The sequence below is a fragment of the Peromyscus maniculatus genome, chromosome 18 (genome assembly GCF_049852395.1).
Source record: "Peromyscus maniculatus bairdii isolate BWxNUB_F1_BW_parent chromosome 18, HU_Pman_BW_mat_3.1, whole genome shotgun sequence".
NCBI lineage: Eukaryota > Metazoa > Chordata > Mammalia > Rodentia > Cricetidae > Peromyscus > Peromyscus maniculatus.
In genome coordinates, this window is record NC_134869.1 from 4,753,673 (window position 1) to 4,774,621 (window position 20,949).

At 38.4% G+C, this 20,949-nt stretch overlaps 1 protein-coding gene and 1 long non-coding RNA gene across 2 annotated transcripts in view; one reads left to right on the plus strand and one right to left on the minus strand.

The window, feature by feature from the left end:
* Positions 1 to 20,949, minus strand: part of LOC143269222 (zinc finger protein 431-like) — a 223,037-nt gene that overhangs the window by 43,964 nt on the left and 158,124 nt on the right. The gene's annotated exons all lie outside the window — the stretch shown is intronic.
* The window catches only part of LOC143269225 (uncharacterized), a 115,901-nt gene continuing 100,147 nt past the window's right edge, over positions 5,196 to 20,949 (plus strand). The window contains exons 1-2 of the long non-coding RNA XR_013045657.1: positions 5,196 to 5,279; positions 17,520 to 17,702. This is a non-coding gene — a long non-coding RNA (uncharacterized LOC143269225). The remainder of the gene's footprint in view (positions 5,280 to 17,519; positions 17,703 to 20,949) is intronic.

The following is a 20,949-nucleotide window of genomic DNA, read 5'->3' on the forward strand; positions in this document are numbered from 1 at the left end:
TTCCAAATGGAATTTGTCAGTCATAAGGTGGAGGGGAATTATCCTAACAAGAGTCTTTTGTTCTTTTTACTTTTCTGTTTTTGACTAGATTTAAAGAATCTATTCCACCGTTTCTCTTTGTTAGCTACTCACCTCCTTGTCAACCTGCACTCCCCTTCAGTTGTGCTGACACCTGCTACCAACCTCTCCCATAGGGGCTGAGGCTGATTTTCTTGCCCTGGTTGAGCAGAGTCACATTTGCCTTCATCACTTAGACTTCACTGTCTTCTCCTTAGCACTAGGAACAGCTCTGAGGAAATTTACAGAGGAATGTGAAAATTTAATCAGAATTAATGTAGAAACTGAAGTTTCTCTTCAGGTATCATCTTTACTCCCTGTGACAAAGGAGGAATGTTCCAACATTCTGTACATGCACTCTAGCTGTTAAAGACAGAGATGCTGAAGCAGGCCTAAGTTCTATGCCTTTACATTTGTGTTGCTTACTCATGCCTGAAATGAGTCCTTCATAGCTCAAAACTCATCCCAGTTGAACAACGTACTTTATGAAGGCACAACTTCTAATTCTTTCCTAAAGAGACCACCTACTAAGAGAAAAGCGGTCAAATAAATGAGCTTATGGGGGCAATTCAGTGGGAAGCCCACACACTCAAAAAGAAGTAAGCCATGCCTTTCACTGGCCCTTTCATTTGATAGATTGTGGAAATCTATCCACAAAGAAAGAGGAAATGCCACCAATGTAGGTAACATCCCCTCAAATAGTGTTTTATACAAGTACATACATGTAGATAAGAATATTTCTAGGGTTGGGAGGGGCATGTGAAGGGAAGAGGAGGATCTTTGATTGGTATGTAAAATGAAAAAAATTCCTAATTAAAGCCAATATTTCTATTGTGCTAGATTTATATTTGTGCCTAGAATCATTATTCTTCCATATAGTTTCTGAACTCTCCTACTCTCCCATCTCCCATAAGATATGTAAAAATTACAAACCTTGAAAATATACTATGCTATCACTAAGTTATTGTTGATGAAAGGATTGGTTTCAACAGCTTTATCTTTCTGTGAAGTACCATGCTCCAAACTGTTTCTAGGAAAGAAGCAGTTGAAAACAGCAGTTCACATCTGAAAATACAGATTGTTTTCATTATGAAACCAGTTTGCAGTCTCCTGAAGGGTTTAGTAATGTTAGATGTTTACTCGATTCTGGATATGACTGTGGAGCATACCTTACTCCTTTAAAAGAATGTATCAAATCAGGTTATGTTAGAATAGTAACAGTAGTTATCTGAAAGCCTGAGATTCTGGTAAGTTGAGGCTGGGCATCTCAGCAGATAGAGTAGTCCCACAGTGGCTGTCTCACATTGGAGAGATCCACAACCTAATGGTTGCTCAGGGCATGAATCTGTCTACCTGAGCAGTCTCAATGTGGTACTAGAACTTTAGAAGTTTCCTGGAGAGGTGATAGTCTCTAGTCAATGGACAGATACTGCAAAGATGTTTCTGGTATCAGCAGAGCAATCCTCTGCAGCAGCAACAGGTTAAATCAATTCATCAGCAAGAGGAACTGCCAGGCAGGCACAATGTTAACAGCCTGCATCCTACTCTGCTCTTTTTAATCTAGGCTGCTCACAGAACGTTTCACCCACACTTATGGGGTGGGTTCTTTCCACATAAATTAAGGCAATCAGGACAAGTTTTTAGTTCAGTTCCCTACTGAGGCAATTCTAATTTGTGGCAAATTGACATTAAAACCAATCTTCACATTCCACCATTGCTCACTGGCCACCTTAAAATCCATATGCTTATGCAGACATAAACATACACACATCACAGCAAGGAAACAACAAAAGGAAGAAAAAAATATATTCAGAAAATTACATTCAAATTAAATTGTAAATACAATATAATCTTTTGTCCCTCAAGCCTCATATTTAGTTCACTGTATAATACAATCCTCTTTTAAATGTCCTATATTCCAATATCCTAAAAATCCAATACCAAATCCTTTAAAAGTCTCATATAAAGTATCAGGAACTATGGGGTTCCAGCCCCTCGATAGGCCCCTCCCAGGGTTTGGGAAGAATCTACAACCAGCTGATAATTAATCTTTGATGAAAAGAAATGAATCTATGTACATGAAACTCCTTACTCCATACACTTTATTATTCTGTATCAGTTCTCTCTCTACACAGCTTATACTCTGCTCTCATTTTAGCTCCTTTCTAGCCTAATTTCTCTCTACATTTATCTGCTGTCCCCTCTAGGTTCTATCTTAATTCCTTCATCTTAGTTCTGCCCCTTCTAGGTTCTCATCCATCTGGTTCTTTCCCATACCATATGTTCTCCCAATCTCTTCTTCTCTCATCTGTTTTTCCTCATCTTGTTCTTTCCCATCTGGCTCTTCCATCTCATTCCTCTAGTACTCTCTTCTAGCCCTTCAATCTAGTTCTTCCCCAACTCAGTTTGTTCCTCTCAAGCTCTTACCCATCTAGTTCTTCCATTCTCTTTTCTCTTCTCCATCACCCCTGTGTCCTGGAAGTCCCAGTAAATATACACTTACAAGCAGTAATCCCTTGGCAGAGCAAAGTCAGGCTTCCAGGGTCAAAGGGAGGAGTGATAATCACATAGAGAGGCAGTAATACTTAATTATCATTTGCAACCCAAAAGGGAAGTGACTAATGGGGAAATTAATTAACTAAAGGCTAAATTAAGGTAGTATCTAAGAAGAGAAATTTTACGAGCTCCACTATAGTCTTAAACGTGATTGGTGGAAAATGTTAAGACTCTATAAGTTGCTAGGTCTATGGGAGAAAATAAAACTGTCTTCTTTTTTCCTGTGGTTCTTATCTATTCAAGTTAACTGCCGTGTTTTTCTGGAGGGTAAGGGAAAGTGTGCTCGGTCGCTAGGCAACCTGTGTACAGCTAGATGCCTCTGGTGATAGTAAAAGGGAGATAGGTAAGATTTGGGAAAGGAGGTAGTTAAGCTTAATTGGCACATCCACCAGGTCTTCTCAAACAGGTAGTCTGGACACTTAAGTCTGTTCTTAGAGAGTACAGAGGTATCTCTGATAAGCTACTTTCCTCCATCTGGGAATGGACCTGCCCAGATGCTGCCAATTATGATTATTACAGGGAGGCTTGAACTAGGGTTCTGGCTGTGCATAGCTGTCAGTACAGAAGGTTATCTAAATATTCCTTTAATAGAGGGGAATTGGTGCCCACAAATGATAGAAAATCTACAATAGCACACAAGAAACTCATAGCAGAAAACAACTGATAGTCAAAAGCCAAATATCACCAAGGCTCCCTGAGCCTAAGCTTGACCTCTGGAAGGCCTTTGGCTTCTTGCAGGTGTTAACTTTGTCATAATCAGGTGAAATCCTACTTTGTATATTTTTGTGGCTTGCAGCAATAAAGAAACAGTGTACATACATCCAGAACATTATGTTAATAGTGTCTATTATAATTCCAATCCTGAAAAAATAAATGCCATAGCAAATAGGGAATCAAACCAAGGTAAAAAGACATCCAGCAGAAAAACCTCAAAACCTGGTGTTCTAATGAATTTGGAATGTAATATTATGAACTCAGAAATAGACCGGCTAGTAAATTTCTTTGGAGAAAAATTGATTTAGTGTCTCATAACTTATCTTTGATAATATGGATTCATAACATTTGACTGATAATAGTATCTCATTCAATATTGGATTAAATTATAAATAGAAATAAGAAAACAATAAAGTCTCTTTAATGTAGGCATACTTATTTTATTAACAAATAGAAAAAGACCATTTATGTTGAATATAATAATTTTATATTTTTTAAAGTTGAAGGGCACTCTCTCTAGGGCCAATCTCAGATTCATGATCCTCCTGCCTCAGCTTCCCAAGTTGCTAGGTTTAGAAACATGCACCATTATTCCCCGATAAAATGTATTTCTCAAACTGGGAGGTGAGATCTATGTATTTGCTTGTATAAGTTATATGAAATTGGAGTTTATATAGCTACTTCCAGGTTGCTCTCTCTAGAAGCATCTGCAGAGCTCAAAATGTAACATAGTTCTATTTTCCAGTTTCCTGTCTCAAACCTTGCACTTGTGTCTTTCACACGGTCCTACTGATATTGATTGGAAGTTGGCAAGAACAAAGCTCTGGATGAGATACTTTGATGAAGGTGGAACTTTCTGCCTCCTTTCAACATTATCCCCAGACCCAAAATATTTCTCTATCTTGCCAACTGATTCAACAACTCTTGCATTCCCCAAAGTGACCCTGATGGAAGACAGAGGAGGCACAGCTAGAGCAGCCCCACAGTGACACTAAAACAAAATCTGTTTCCCTGGACACAAACTGTTTTCCTCCTTTCCCTTCTGCATGACAGCTCTTATCTTAAAGATCATGAAATCACACAAACTTATGCTTTTGTCATTTCTCAGCCATGAGCCACTAAGTCATTTTACATGCCGAAAATTTACCAAATCACTTGGAGAGGTGAATCATAAGAGCACAGTCCGACTGATGCAAGCTCCCTGTCCATGCTGAGTCACAGGAAAGCCAAGCTGATGACCTGATACAATGTCAACATTGTTAGATACCACTTCCTCACTGGGACTAAACACAGCCACTTCTGCGGAATAGAAGTCAACTCTAATCTGGCTGTCTGTGGAATTGACTTGACTAGGGTCCCTGTCACATAAAAACAGCTGTGTGATTTTGAGAAAGTGACTCTCTCGTTGTCATTTTAATTTTCTCCTCTTTGCAACAAAGCATCGCTATCTGGTGGCCTCCCAGATGGCCAAATGGGTTTTCTGCTCTAGGTAAGAGGATGTGAGGCTAGGTCAGATAACATGAGGCAAGGTGAGACAGAACAAGAACTATGGGATGGTATGTGTGCAACTCTGGCCACAAGGCCTCCCTCTGTAACTTATGAGCAGACCATGGAGGCCTGAGCACCCACTTGTCCTGTGCTGAGCTGGAAGCCTGCGATGTGCAGACCTCCAGTGTTGAGAGGCTCCACAACCTTTGTCCCTCTTGAGACACTGCAGACCATTCCCACCAAAGCCACATCCCACCAGAAAAGGTCAGCCTCCAAATAGAGCCACATGCAACACATCCAATCATAAATGGCATGTGAGGCTTAAGCCCGCCCCTGAAGCACTCTGGCCCAATGAGCATCCGGACAGAGACTCTAAACCTCCCCCATTCCACCATGGTCTTCCGGCCTGGGACATTGAGCATGCTCAGACTTGACCGCTGAGGAGCTGTTGAACCGTTGTGGAGGTCTGTGGAGTTTATTCTGGTCCCAGGCCAGGGTGGTCAGGCTCAGGGTCTCTGAGGGGTGGACCACACGGGTGGGAGACCACCATCTCCTCAGAGTCTGGACTTCCTCCCAGCCCCAGTTCTGGTGAGGCTGAGGTGAAGGCAAAGGCCTTCTTGGCAGCATTCTCCTCTTAGGCCAGGTCTAGTGAGGGCTGGGGCAGTCTTCTCAGAGCCTGGAGACTCCTCACAGCCCAGTTCTCCTGAGGCTGCGATGCCTGCTGTGAAGATCCAGGATGGGAGGATGCAGTTCTGAAAGAATGATTATAGGCTTTCCTCCAAATTGTTATAGGCTTAACATTTTCTCTATTTCTTTACTGCATCTTAGTGCCTGTGTGATCTGCAATATCCCTTTTCTCATTCTTTATGTGAGTAACTTGTATTCTTTCATTTTTCTTCGCTAGTGTGCCTAGAGATTTATCAGTGTTATATAGATAGGTGTCTTTCTCTTACTTCTTGTCATATTTATTTTCAATTTACTGAATTTTAAAAATTGATTAGGGGCTTCTTATTCACTTTCTTTTTAGTATTTATATAAAATTTATGTCACAGGTTACAAATTACATAAGTCAGGTGTTAAGTATTTCATACCTATAATCCAAGCCCTTGGGAAACCAGATTCCATTAGTTTGAGAACAGACTGGGCTCCACACAGAGCTCTGGCTACACTGGGCTGTGCTGCCGAGTGAGATCTTATTGTAGAACATACACGCAAAATCCAAATGTATTCACATTCATATAAAATCATTTAATGTTTATTTTTTTTCTAATTATGGTTTAGCTTTATTCCATAAATTTTGTTATCTTTTATTTACACTTCGATACTTTTACTCTCACTATGACTTTCTCTTTTAATCTATGATTATTTTAAGAATGAAATGTTTAATTTTCGTTTATTGGGGATTATTAAGATACTCTTCTGCTATTAACTTATACTTTAATTTCCCTGTAGTCACATTGTATACATCACTTTATATCAGGTCTTTTATGTTTATTTAAACCTGTTTAGTATCTTGTAACACGGAGTGTGTTGAAAAGTGACTTGTGTGTTCTGGAAATGTTGTCTTAAGTTGTCGTTTGAGGAGGTGTTCTGTAAATGTCTGTTAGGTGAAATTGATTGACAGCGGTGTTCATGTTCTCCTTGTCTGCTTCTTTCTTATTTTCTCTTTTTATAGTACAAGAACTTAATTATAATTTTAATTTTTTCTTATTATCCAATCTTATCCTTTGAAAAATGAAATTTTCTGTTCCAAGTGCATCATCTTTAACCCTTGTTATATAGGAACTTTTGTTCCTATGTCAAAATTGCACTCCATATGTTCATATTTTTTAAAAGTCAAAAACCTCATTCATTTGAATTCTTATTGTTTAGTTCATGTTAACAAATGGTAGAAAGTGAAATTTGATTTTTTTTAACCTATGCATTTTTTCTTTTTTTTATTGATTCTTTGGGAATTTCATACCATGTACCCCAATCCCACCCATCTCCCAGTCCCTCCATATCTGCCCCTCACTCTTTTAGAGTCCCCCCACAAAGGAAAGAAAAGGGGAATATAAATGAGACAAAATAAACAATAATTAAAAAGAAGAAAAAGTAAAGCACTTCACTCCCCCGACCCCCATCTTTCTCACCTCTCCATCATCTCTCCATCATCTTAGTGGCATTAGGAGCTGCTGTATCTCATGCAGGTCAAGCATTGATGGTGTACTGAAGCCAGGAGCCTTGAACCTGACCAACATCTCGTTATACAATGAACATTTGCAATTGGAGCTGTTGGACTTTCCCTCCTTTTGTTCTGTCGACTCCCATCACCAACTTTAATTGTGGATTGTTCAGTTTCCATCCACTTTCTCATCCAGGTTGGAGGATTCGTAGTTAAATACTTTTCAAGTGGAGTGTTCTGTCTGCCTGGTAAAATTGATCCCTTTTCACCACACACATGTATATTATAATATTTGTGTTATTCATAATAGATACTTTCCCTAGTAAAGCTTATTGTTCAGCCGTTTACTTTGGTGGTAACATGGGTACTAGGACATTTTAAAGAACTCTGCCTTTTCCTGCCTCCTTACTCTGATACTCTGCCCATACATTTGTTTTCTATTCATCATAGAGTGAAATCTTTCGTGGTTGTTTATCTAGTCTGGCAATTTCGCTCTCATTTGGACCTTTATGTTTAATGCAATTACATGGTTAGTTTGAGTCTTCTGTCTTGATAGTTTTAACTTTACACGTTCTGTCCAGAATGTCTTTCTGTGTCTGCTTTTGGGTTTTTATTCTATTTATCCCCTCACCTAGCTTGTTATTTAGACATCTTTTAAAAAAATTAATGGCTTTTTTTAGGCACTGGAAGCCAATGGGCTACTAAACTCAGAGCTCCTTCCTTGGTGATTTATATCAGAAGCTGCCAGAACTCTGGAACTCATCCACTGTGTGTTATGTCAGCCAGACCAAATAATAGTTTATAGTTTACAGATTATTCATGCCAAAATTTCTGTCTTTTGTTATGGTGGACTTCAAAGCTTTTGTAATCCTTCTTAATTAAATATACATGATGAATGACAATATGGTGATGGAATTTAGGCACACTGTAACTTTCAGTGACTAAAACTAATGAAATGCTAAGAAAGCCCTTATCATGTTTAAACTTTATGCAGATTTATTTGCATCAACTTTATACAACTCAGATTTCTTACGTGGTCCAATTATTTTATATACTGGTGTTAATCTTTTGTGATTCTGGGTTCCAGAATGAGCTTATAGTACTCATAATTTATTAATTACACTCCTTTATTCTTACAACTGAGAGTGTGAGAATGAACTGACATCATGTACAACATCTATGCAACCCTCTCTGCCTCTCTTGTTCCAGAAAACTCAATAGGGAAATTTGGAGAGAATACTTTTAAAATTCCACATATGTATTTATAGTGGGAGGTATGTGCACAGGAGAGCAGTTCCCACAGAGATAAGGAGAGGCTCCAGATTTCCTGGAACTAGAGATATTGGTGTTTGATTATGAATCACTGTGATGGGTGATGGAAACTGAACTCAGGTTCTTTGAAAGAGTACAGTGTGTGTTTTTCTGTGAGGCCAACTCTAGCCCCATCATTCAAACATTTTAAGAGAAGTTTAGAAGATAGTAAAAATGTAGTCATTATGTTTAGTTTTATTAAAATCTATAAGACCTTATGCATATAAGTACTATTAGAAAACCAATAGTGTTAAATCTTTAGAGAAAAGCAGAAACAAACATTTAGGAAGACATAAAAATTTTTTAGATAAAATATACCCATACACCGTTTCACTCTGTTTCTTGGGATAGATGATTTGTCCCTTTTCTTCAGTTGTCTCATTTGTCCAGTGTTCTTCAGATTCCTTAACCTTCATTCTCCTAAAAGACAAAAACAAAAACCTTTCCCCAAGACTAATTTTGGGGATGTTTCCTTTTGACAAGTTATTATCTGATTAAATGAAAAGGCATGTGTTATTGATACAAGTTAGATTAAATTGGATGTTCATGCTGGTTGATGAACTATCACCTCCTCTAATTAAGAGGTCTCTCTTGTTCAAATTGAACCTTTATCAATTTTGATGGTACCCACAGCTTATCTTCTCCTGTAGAAACAAAAGCAAAACCTCGTCCCCAATGTAATACATACCCTGGTTTCCATTCTGAGGTCAGCACATCCTTAAAGTATATAGGCTGATTTAATTCTGTAGTTTTTTTCTATTATCCAATGTCTCTCTGCAGCTGTTGTTCCTTTCTCATTGGCATTCAGAAAATTCAAAGTTAGAAGAGCATTATGCAGTCTATTTCTGGGGGTTTTTGTTACCCATTTCTGTTTATTTAGCATATCCTTTAGAGTTCTGTTTGATCTTTCTACAACTGCTTGACCTGTAGGATTATGTGGTATGCCTGTAATATGCTTTATATTGTAATAAGCAAAAAAACTGTTTCATTTTAACAGAGACATATGATGGAGCATTGTCAGTTTTGATTTGTGCAGGTATCCCCATGATGGCCATAACTTCTAGCAAATGAGTGATTACAGAATCAGCTTTTTCAGAACTCAAAGCAGTTGCCCATTGAAATCCTGAATAATTATCTATAGTGTGGTGTACATATTTCAATTTTCCAAATTCTGCAAAGTGAAACACGTCCATCTGCCAGATTTCATTTCTCTGAGTACCCTTTGGGTTACATCCTGCTGGTAATGGCGTTTGATTGTAGAAGGAACAAGTAGGACATTTCTTTACTATTTCTTTGGCTTGTTGCCAGGTTATGGAAAAATCCTTTTTTAAACCTTTACTATTGACGTTATGCTTTTTATGAAATTCTGAGGCCTCCAGCACATTTCCTATCTATAATTTATCAATCTCATCATTGCCTTGTGCTAGAGGGCCTGGCAGACCAGTATGGGATCGAATGTGAGTTATATATAAAGGATGATTCCTTTTCCTGATTCTATCTTGTAATTGAATAAATAGTGAAGTTAATTCTGAAGCATCAGGGATAAATTCTGCAGTCTCAATATGTAACACCACTCTTTCAGCATACTGAGAGTCAGTTACTATGTTGAGAGGTTCTGAAAAATCCATTAATACCAACAAAATAGCATACAGTTCTGATTTTTGAACTGAATTATACGGACTTTGAACCACTTTACTTAAATTTTCTGATTTGTAACCTGTCTTTCCTTCTTTGTTGGCATGTGTATAAAATGTACGAACTCCAGATATGGGTTTTTGCCATACAATTTGAGGCAAGATCCAATCAGCTCTCTTTATAAGATCAACTCCATTGCTTTTGGGATATTTGCTGTTAATTTCTCCCAAAAAATTACCGCAAGCTCTTTGCCAAGGTTCACTTTCTGTCCATAATTTTTCAATGTCCTCCTTAGTTAATGGTATGACAATTTCTGCTGGGTCTATGCCTGCTAATTGACGAAGTCTCAATTTTCCTTTGTAAATCAAGTCAGAGATTTTTTCCACATAAGTTTTTAATTTTTTATTTGGTTTATTTGGTAAAAATATCCATTCCAATATAATATCTTCCCACTGCATTAATATTCCAGTAGGAGAATGCCTAAAGGTAAAATAACTAAAATGCAATCCAGCTTTGGATCAATACGATCCACGTGTCCTTCATGCTCTTTCTTTTCTACCAAGGCCAATTCTTTCTCAGCTTCAGGTGATAATTCTCTTGGACTATTTAAGTCCTTGTCACCTTCTAAGATTTTGAACAAATTAGTCAGTTCATCATTTTTTACCCCAACAATAGTTCGTAGATGAGAAATATCTCCAAATAATCTTTGAAAGTCATTAAGAGTCTATAGTCTATCTCTCCGAATTTGCACCTTTTGGGGTCTAATTTTTTGTAGCTCTATTTTATATCCTAAATAATTAATAGAATCTCCTCTTTGTATCTTTTCAGGAGCAATTTGTAATCCCCAGCAAGGCAAAATTTTCTTTACTTCTTCAAACATTATTTCTAAAGTATCTGCATTTGAGTCAGCTAGTAAAATATCGTCCATATAATGATAAATTATAGATTTAGGAAATTTTTTACGTATCACTTCCAATGGCTGTTGTACAAAATATTGGCACAGAGTTGGGCTATTCAACATTCCCTGTGGGAGGACCCTCCATTGAAATCTTTTAACCGGTTGAGAATTATTATAAGTAGGCACTGTAAAAGCAAATCTTTCTTTGTCTTTTTCTTGTAAGGGTATTGAAAAGAAACAGTCTTTTAAATCAATAACTATGAGAGGCCATCCTTTTGGTAACAGAGTAGGCAAAGGCATCCCAGATTGTAGAGAGCCCATTGGCTGAATTACTTTGTTAATTGCTCTAAGGTCTGTTACCATTCTCCATTTACCAGATTTCTTTTTAATAACAAATACAGGATAATTCCAAGGGCTGGTTGATTCTTCAATATGCTGAGCATTTAACTGTTCTTCTACCAGCTCCTCTAAAGCCTGGAGTTTCTCTGTTGTTAAAGGCCATTGTTGGACCCATACAGGCTTGTCTATTAACCATTTTAAAGGTAGAGCTGTTGGTGTCTTTGGAAGATCATCAGTTATTGTGCCCTGTTCTTGTATAATATGGATGGCTGGTGACCACTCATTAGAAAAAGAGACCTACTTCCTGTCTGTTCGTTTTTTTTTATAGTATGTTGTTCTGCCTTCTCATTGGTTGTAAACCCAAACACATGACTGCCTCGTCACTCTCTGAATGTACAGCCCCCTAAGTCTTAAAGGCATATGTCTCCAATGCTGGCTATATCCCCAAACACACAGAGATCCATGGGATTAAAGGCGTGTGCCACCACCGACACACACTTGCTATGGCTCTAATAGCTCTGACCCCAGGACAACTTTATTTATTAACATACAATGAAAATAATATTTCAGTACAATTAGATTACCAGCACAGTACAGTGTGTGTTTTTCTGTGAGGCCAACTCTAGCCCCATCATTCAAACATTTTAAGAGAAGTTTAGAAGATAGTAAAAATGTAGTCATTATGTTTAGTTTTATTAAAATCTATAAGACCTTATGCATATAAGTAATTCTTTTTCTGTTTTGTTACTTTTGAAATTAATCTTATTATTCTGTACATATTAATTATACAAAGTCACTAATTTGTTCATATACATCCCCTCACTACCTGTTATACTCCCTCCATTTAAAATATGTGCCCTCACGCTTCCTCAAAAATTTTCCTCCTACTTTGATATTTTTTGTAGATTCCATTTATGAGAGAAGATATGGGATATTTGTATTTTGGAGAATTGTCTATTTCTTAAGGTTGATGATACATAGTTGCAGCAATTTTCTTGAGAATTATATAACTAATTTTTATATAGTTCTTCTTTATTGAAATATCTTGGATTATTTATGTATTTCATGCTTTCTTTATCCATTAGTGTACTGGTGGTCATCTAAGTTCATTCCATAAATCATCTGTGTTGTAGGTAGCACAATGATAAAAATTACACACAAAACTCACATATACACATATACATGATCAGAATAGTGAGTTCACTTTTAGAAGTAGGCATACCCAGGTGTGACACAGCTGGTATGTCTATGTTATATTTTCATTCATAGCCATCATTATAGCATCCAGAGTACCCAGGATGTTTTATTTTACAATAAACACAGCATATATGCTCTTTTTTACACTTCCTGTGCAGCATTAAACAATTAGATTTGGTGAAAATTGTAATCATTAAAAAGACACTTAAAGCTGGAATTATGGGGTAATCTAAATATTATTCATCATCAAAGGATCATTTGTCCTCTTCTGTGTTTACGTTGTTTTTATTTTACTAGTGTGAGAATGGGTCTGGGGACCCAAGAAAATGACCACCTAATCTGTAGTGTTTGAACCAGACTGTAAGTCCTGCTGCAAATTTATTTTAATGCAAGTGATTGCCATGCCTTTCTTACTCTGAGTGGTCAGAGCTTGACCTCATATTACTGCATGGCTGGTTCCCTCAAAGTGGTCCACTTGGTAAGCAGAATGCACTTGTGAGTACCTAGTATAACTTTGCACACATATTTGTATCTCACATATATATTGGCATTTGAGATACTGTCTCAGATATGGTCATTATGAAAAATTGTTTTCACATGCAGAAAATGAAACTCTGCTCTTTATCTTCTACCGTACACAAGCTCTGCACCAAATGCATCATAGAAGTCAAAATAAGACCTGATACCCTGAAATTGTCAAAGGTCACAGTAGAGAAAATACTCCCACTTCCAAGAACAGGTAAGGGATTTCTGAGTAGGACTCTCATCCAATAGTAAATGAGACCCAAAATCCACAAATAGGATCTTATGAAATTATGACTTTTTATTTCAGCATAAACAAATATAATTGAAGTGGTGGCCTACAGAATATGAGAAAATCACTGGTGCAATAGTGACATGGGAGTCACTGTTTAATTAACTTCCTTCTGATCTCGTGAGGCCTGCACTATAGGAAGGAATTAATACCTAGTACTGTGTACCTGGTCAAAAGTCACTGGCTTTACAGGTCATAACCTTTAAGATGATGCTGCTATTGTTACTTTGTGTAATAGCAACTGCTTTGTAAATATTTCTGTTTCTACAACTAGATCTCTTCAGCTCTCAGTCTTGGTCAGAGGTCCTTCTTTTGGTAGCAGACATCAGTGAATGCACAGCCTCATAACATTAGAATGTTGAAGTGACCATGAATGCTCATTGCTAAATGGAACCTGTAGATTAACCACTTCTGTTAGACATAGGAAACACCGTGGAAATGGGCCCTGAGTGTCAAGAGAGCGTGAGGGGAAATGCTGTGACATGCTGTCTTTTGGACATGACATAAGCCATTGCTCACTCACAAGAGATGTGATCACCTACAGCTTAAGGTGAACAAGTTTGGGACTGACTGTGAACATACCTATCTGTCCTGAACCAGACAGCTGGAAGAGGCAGCCTGCTGGTGGAAGACAAAGCTTACTAAGCCTTTGTCTCAGTACGGAAAATAAAAAGGAAGCCAGAAGTTGGCTTTTTGTATTACTTATCAGTTCCTCTTTATCTGTCTGTCTCCCAAGGAAGACTGTGTAATTCCTATTCCCTCAAATTAATGAGTTTATTGAGGTTAATACAGGAGAATAAGTATGGAATTAATTATAAGAATATGAATAACTGTAATGTGTGGCATCACAAAGTCTCACATTAGAATGGGTGACCAATGAAGACTGGAACTCTGAATGTGTTTGCATGACTTGTTTGCAGCTGAATGAGACAGAGGGTTTCATTTCTTCAGTTCTCCTTAGTTACCACCTATTTAACCTTGGGAGTGGAAGGGCTTGTTAATCCTGTAAGTTTCAGCTTTCCCAGCCATAGTTTAATTGCTTGGTATTATGAACTTCATAGAACTTTCTGAGACTTAAGGAAATAGCCCTACCCAGGGAAGAGCACACCAGTTGGATACTCAATATTAAATGATAAATCCTGAAAACATATATTCTAGCTATACAGAATGATTTATTTACATTTAGGAATATATAACTACATGCATACACACACACACACACACGTATAAGCTTATAACAGCAATTAATGAAAAGGCAGGTCATAAATTAGAAAGAGAGCAAGGAAGAGTATAGGGAAGGTTTAGAAGGATGAATGAGAAGAGAAAATAAGGTGATTATAATCTCAAATATAACAGAAAAGAATATCATGTCATAATAAGGAAAACTGTTATACAATACTTCACACTTTCCTTAAACTGTTAATTGTTTCCACAAGATCACTTTCTTCCATTGGGCTCTGCAAAGGCTGGAGAGCCACACACCAGTCCTGAAGTCCCTGATGAAGCAACCATTTAATTTTCATCTCTTCTGTAAGCACAGCTCCATCATGCCCAGTGAATTGGCCATAATGTACTGTTTCTCTCATACATATATTTTTCTTTCTTTTTTTTAGTAAGAATTTTTTTCAATTTATATAACAACCACAGATACCCCTCTCTTCCCTCCTCCTGCTTTTCCAGCATTTTCCCCTTCAACCCACCCCATACTCCCTCCTCCACCAAGGTAAGGCCTCTCATGGGGAGTCAGCAGAGACTGGTCCATTCAGTAGAGGCAGGTCCAAACCCCTTCCTCTGCATCAAGGCTGTGCAAGGTGTACCACCATAGGTAGTGAGCTCCAAAAACCAGCCTGTGCACCAGGGATGGATCCCGATACTACTGCCAGAGGGCTCCTTAAGCAGATCAAGCTAAACAACTGTCTTGGTTATGCAGAGGGCCTAGTCCAGTCACACAGAGGTTCCATAGCTGTTGGTCTAAGTTCATGAGTCCCCTCTAGTTTGATTTGGTTGTCTCTGTAGATTTCCCCATCATGATCTTGATGCCTTCTTACTCATAGAATCCTCTTCTCTCTCTTTGACTGGACTCCCAGAGTTTGGCCTGGAGTTCGGATGTGGATCTCTGGATCTGCTTCCATCAGTTACTGGATGAGGGCTCTATGATGACAGGGTATTCACCAATCTGATTACTGGACTAAGACAATTCAGACACTCTCTTCACTATTGCTAGTCATCTAAGCTTAGGTCAGCCTGCTTACATTGATATTCTGGGACTGTGTAGTACCTGTTTCTCTTTAGGTTTGAAGCAGTGGATACATTTGAGTCCAGGTTTGTCTGAAGCTACTTTGCAATTTGTAATTAGCCTTGGATTATGCTCAGCCTTTCTGAAAAAAATAACATGTGGACATTGATAGAGGACTGTAGCTACAGCCCTTCTCTTATATCTCATGTATATTCTGAGGAACATTGGCACTTTCCAAGGGTAGTTGGCATATACACCAACACACACAGCACAGACTCCAGATGAAATAAACTACATATTACACAAACAGAAAGGTGAAGTAGGGAGGAGACAGTGGTGCTTGCTGCTGCATTGGTGACTGTGGTCATGGTAAAGAGGCACCATGAGCTCATGTGGAAAATTGTTGCTTCTCAGTAAAGATAACAAACTAGAGTTCCAACAAGGTCCCTGCTGCCTTTCCTTCCTTCTGTGATCTGCTCCCATGAAGGCATATCACCGGCAGTTAATATAACTGCAGAGGCTGGTCCTCCATTGATTTAAGGATGCCTTGTTAGGCACATGAAGGTTGTGCAGATCTTCATGGGGCCTCTTATGCAGTGTGGGCATGGTGTCCCCTCCTGTATGTCATTCATGGCATGCACTATGAGGCTGTTCCTTTGATCCTTGCTATGGAAATACTTCTCAAAATATCATTTGTTTTCTGCCTTGATAACCCCTGGAACAATGAACCATGCCTTAGTGATCCCTTTCAAGAAAGCTCCTTGTCGTGTTCACTCACTGATGTGCAATCAGGTCTTCCCACAAAGAATGTCTGCACTGACTTACCAGAAATTGATTCCTGCTCACATTATTATTGTTGTGAATTACAGGCCACTTTAATAAAGTGAGCTGCCAACCTGTCAAGGGCACACATGTAACCCTGACAATGATTCCTTATGGAAAGTCACAGAGGCCAGGTTTCACTCTGCTCAGGGGAGCACAAAGGTGGTCAAGCTATGTAGATGTTTTTGGACTGATAACTAGGGAAGGTGCCCAAAGGCTACAGCTATCATCATTGCTTGGGGACAGTTTCCCATCCAATCATCCTTTCCTACTACAGAAGTTCACTGCTGAGAAGAGGAAGGTCAGTAGGGATGGGGCAGACTCAGGCCATATGTACGCAATTCAAATACTGGTCTATCATTTCTGATCCTCAGTTTATCTTCAAGATTCTCTGATCATGAGGCTGGTATTGTGCCATCTGCAATACCTGGAGCTTGGGGAAAACAGCTGTATTTTAATTTGCCCTCTAGTCTGTCCCTTCACCAATATTAAACACCACTTGAGTGGCATTGACCAGAAAGCAGAAAGCCATGAGGCTTTCCCTGCCTCCTCTCATCATGGTAGTTGATGACTTCTGAGGCTGTCACTCACTGGGTAGCAGTGTAACAGCAGTTCATCCTGTCCCATTTTGGAAGGTGGAATCCTGGGACAGGTGCTGACTCTGACTCAGCTGTTGTCACCCTTTCTAACAAATGTGAGTGGAGATTAGTAGTAGAAAACAATGAACATATCTCACTTGAGAAAACCCTTCCCAATCTCCCATTGTCCTTTGCCTTCATGCCTCTCTCCTTCCCTGACAGTTTATCTCTCAAGGCTGGTCTCAGATTTCCAGCAATACTTCTAACTCAGTCTCTTTAGTGTGGGGTTTCCTATTTATTTATTTATTTATTTATTTATTTATTTATTTATTTATTACCATACATGCTTTTTTCTTGCCCTAATATAATATTTAAGGGTAGTGGAAAGGAGGCATCTTAGAAATCTCAGGAGTTTGTCAAGGTACCACAGTGTTCAATTCCTCTATCTTATGAGGATGGAAACCTACAGTTAAGAATTGTGGCATGCAAAAAGAAAGAAAACAAAATTGAATTAACAGATTTTTCTACTGGTCCTCAACCAATAAAATCTCAGTTATAAAAAAAAAAAACTCTTGGGAATTTCTTCCTGTTATCTCTAGATGCTGTGTAAGCATTATGCTATCTTCAAAGCCAAACAGGATTTAGGGAGGGTAGCCTCAATAAAACAAGCTATCTTATCACAGAGCTTGAAATGCTTTTCCTGTCTGCAGCAGGTGAATCCGGAAGAAGAGAACTTACACGGTTGCCCCGCAGAGATGCCTCTTTGCTGTCTCAGCCTAGATGCCTGTGGTAACAGTTACAGTAGGAATGCCCCACCTGGAAGTCTTCCAGTCGACATCATTGTATCCTGGGAACCCACAATTTCCTGGTCTTCACCAAGTTCTGGATAGCCAGTAAGTGTTTTTAGTTTTACTTGATGGTGATGATTTACTATAATCTGAAAGTGCAGTAGAAGAGGAAGGAGAAACTGAAAACTTACATATGCTTGGTGTCAAATGTTATCTGAAGGGCTTAACATGTGACATGGATTGTAGATATCCATCTAAGAAAGATCCTGAAACATGTACACATTGTTAGCAACATCTTAGACGACATCAGTATTCTAGAAGCATGGAAATTCCATGCACAGAATGCAGCATGATCAAGCATGCCCCACCCCACTGTAATAGTGCCACCAGCCCATCATAAAGGATCAGGGCACCATCATTGTTGTGCCACAACACACACATGCTTTTTCACACACTATACTCACATATATGTGCCCACATTCATACATTTAGAAACATGTATTTGTCTACAACTTTGCATGCACACCCACACACCTATGTGCAGACACATAGAAATGTTCATTAAATTAATTAGATGTACAATACTTTGGCATAACAAAAAATAAAAAGAAACAAACAACCTTTGTGGTATTGGTATGCATGTGTATGGTATGCATGTTGTATGCAGAACTATGGGTATAGTTATATGCATATTTTTTATAAGTATCTATATGGTGTACATAATATGTACAACCATATCTAATTGCATATACATTTGTATATAAATATAAAGATAAACTGAAATCCCAACTCCCAGACACCAGCCAAGGAGGCAGCAGAACTTTCCGAGTGGCCACCTTGCTATGTTACCTCTTTTCTACCTTCAACTCTGAGTACCTGTTATGTTTGTTTGAAAGGCATAACTTTTTAATTCACAACAGAGACACTGTTTTGCCTTACTAGAAAATATGTAAAATGTAACTTTCAAAAAACAGAAACATGAGAAATAATCTTTGATTTCAGTATGTAGAAATGAATATCAAAACTTCCTTCAACACTTTTTCTATAACTGTTTATCATTTCAATACTTTAATATTAATCTTATTTTTTAAATTTTTTCTCACTTGAACAATGCAGTCTTCAATATATATAAGTCATGAGGTATCATTCTCCATGATGGTAGTGGCCACTACTGTCTCTCTCTAAAACATCTTTTAGTTGCCTAGAAGTCGAATTGTTAATTCCTGCATGGACTAGTTTATGTTTCTGTGTAGACTTAGGAAACATTTATTACACTAGGCTTTGAAGACACAGAGGTAACTAGGGTGAGTAGCATGGGAAGGAGATGGCTTGGGTGGGCTGACTGCATGTGTTGAGAAAGTTCTAGTTCAATGGGTGAAAGGTCATGTCTGAAGTAATGGGAGGAAAAAGGCAGAACACAAGAAAAAGGTATTGATATACAGGCCCGGCAGCGGCCCACAGAGGTAGAGGAGTCCAGCAGTAGCAACAAGCAGAGGTAGGGATGCCTATAACCCCAACACCGGGGGAAGAAGCTATCTCCGTAGGACGGAACCAGAACCAATCTGAACACTCCGTCTGAGGACAACCCAGAGCCCAGCTGCTGATCCTGCAAAACCCAACAACTTGGAGGTGTTGGTGAGACTAACCCACTCAGCTGAAATCCACCCGGGAGAGGATTCAGATTCCTACTGTTTGAAGTCTAAAGAAACAAGATCAGCTGAGGAGTTGACGAATGAACAAAACGTGACCTGAGAACACAGAGGAAGGCGCTGCCCAGCCACCAAACCAGATCACCAGAATCATAAGTATATACTTCACCGACTGAGATTAGCTGCCCCTGAAGAAACAGCACAATAGCACCAATTTAACCAAGAACTCCTACTGAACCAAGACTAAAAATTAGAACAAGGGAGGGACTCTCAGACATATACATCACGTGCACCAAGCAGAGGAAGAGATGAGTAGATGCCAGTGCAAAAATACAGGCAACAACATAAAGACCTATATGGCAACATCAGAACCTAGTGATTCTACACCTGCAAGACCTGCACATACCAAGACAGAAGAAACAGAAGAAATCAACCCTAAAAAACGACTTTAAGAAGATGATAGAGGCCCTTAAAGAAGAAATAAAACAATCCCTTAAAGAGGAAATAAAAACTTCCCTTAAAGAGGTAATGAAAAACTCCATTAAAGAGGAAATAAAAAACTTTCTTAAAGAAATGGAAGAAAAAATGAACAAAAAATGGGAAGAAATCAAAGAAAGCCAAGAAAAAGCAATTAAACAGATGAAAGAAACATTCCAAGATCTGAAAAATGAATTTGAGACAATAAAGAAAGCACATGCTGAGGGAATGCTGAAAATAGAAATCCTGACTAAATGAACAGGAACTACAGAAACAAGCATAACCAACTGATTGCAAGAGATGGAACAGAGAATCTCTGACACTGAAGACCAAATAGAGAAAATAGATTCATCAGTCAAAGAAAACACTAAAGACAAAAAAGTCGTAACACAAAACGTCCAGGAAATTTGGGACACCATGAAAAGACCAAACCTAAGAATAATAGGGATAGAAGAAGGAGAAGAATACCAACACAAAGGCACAGAAAATATATTCAACAAAATCATAGAAGAAAACTTTCCTAATCTAAAGAAAGAAATACCTATGAAGATACAAGAAGCTTACAGAACACTGAATAGGCTGGATCCAAAAAAAAAAAAAGTCCCCTCGCAGCATAATAATCAAAACACTAAACACACAGAACAAATAAAAAATATTAAGAGCCGCAAAGGAAAAATACCAAGTAACATATAAAGGCAAACCCATCAGAATAACACCAGACTTCTCAATGGAGACTATGAAAGCTAGAAGATCATGGACAAATCTTATGCAGACACTAAGAGACCATGGATGCCAACCCAGACTATTATACCCAGCAAAACTCTCAATCACCATAGGCAGAGTAAACAAAATATTCCAGGATAAAACCAGATTTAATCATACCTGTCCACAAACCCAGCCCTACAGAAAGCATTAGAAGGGAAAGTCCAACCCAAAGAAGCTAAATACATCCATGATAAATCAAGCAATAGATAATCCCACAGCAACATACACCAAAGAAGGACAACACAACACAACCACAAAAAATAACAGGAATTAACAATCACTGGTCATTAATATCCATCAATATCAATGGTCACAACTCACCTATAAAAAGTCACAGGCTAACAGAATGGATAGGAAAACAGGACCCATTCATCTGCTGCATACAAGAAAAACACCTTAACTTCAAAGACAGACACTACCTCTGAGTAAAGGGCTGGGAAAAGGCTTTCCAAGCAAATGGA